The following is a 1,044-nucleotide window of genomic DNA, read 5'->3' as shown; positions in this document are numbered from 1 at the left end:
CTGTTCAAAGTTTCAATCTGGGGAAGTGTGAGGCCATCCACTTTGGCCCGAAGCAAGATAAATCAGAGTATTTTCAAAATGGTGAGAAGCCAGGAACTGTGGGTGAGCAGAGATACTTCGGGAAATCAGGAAGAGTTGGCAGACAGGTGCAAAAAATAATTAAAATGGCTAATGGAATGTCGGCCTTTATCTCAAGGGAACTGGAATTCAAAAGGGTGGAATTTATGTTACAATTCTATAAACTCTGTTGAGGCCACATTCAGAGTACGGCATTCAGTCCTGGGCACCAGACCTCAGGAAGGATATATTGGCCTTGCAGGAGGTGCAGCGCAGAAAGACCAGAATGATACCGGGGCTAAAATGGTTACATTATGAGGACAGGTTGCATGGACAAGGTTTGTATTTCCTCGTGTATAGAGGATTAAGTGGTGATGTAATTCAGGTGTTGAAGGTGATTCAATGATCCAATGGTGGGTGTGTGAGTTGGTGCTGAATCGGTCCCCTTCAGTGAAGAGAGGGTCAGCGGGCGCCTGACAGACACGGCTCGGAACGGGACTCGCTTCTCTCCGGCGGCAGCGGCTGGTTCAGAGAGATCTCTCTGTCTGCTGCTGTTACTCCGCCTCCCGCACTCTGGGAGAACCGCGGAGGTCGGTCCTCATTTTTCTCTTATGGATCCGGCTCCATCCGTTTACTGTTCACGGGAGTGCATCTGATACCAAGTCAGTCAGAAGCGGGTGCAAATCACAACATCGGCACAGGCCCAAGGACTGGGGACTGGTTTGATATTGGGTCCTTTTTAAGGGACCGGCTGTAGAATGTTTGTATAATAATAATGATCAGAAGTAACTTTGAAACAATGAAGTTTTTTTCAGTTATTTCCCATTTCCACCCTCACCAGTTTTATACAGTAACAGGTAACAATGTTTGAGGGATGTGATGTCCAGTGTTGGTGGAATCAGTGTAATTTAACTTGATACATTGAAGAATCTCTTGTCTATCCCAGGCTCTGACCTGAGGTTTAGACCCTCAACTAGTTTAAAATCG

This window comes from Heptranchias perlo, unplaced genomic scaffold (assembly GCF_035084215.1).
Source record: "Heptranchias perlo isolate sHepPer1 unplaced genomic scaffold, sHepPer1.hap1 HAP1_SCAFFOLD_1044, whole genome shotgun sequence".
NCBI lineage: Eukaryota > Metazoa > Chordata > Chondrichthyes > Hexanchiformes > Hexanchidae > Heptranchias > Heptranchias perlo.
The sequence above is the reverse complement of the archived record's forward strand: the minus strand, read 5'-3'. Positions refer to the sequence as shown.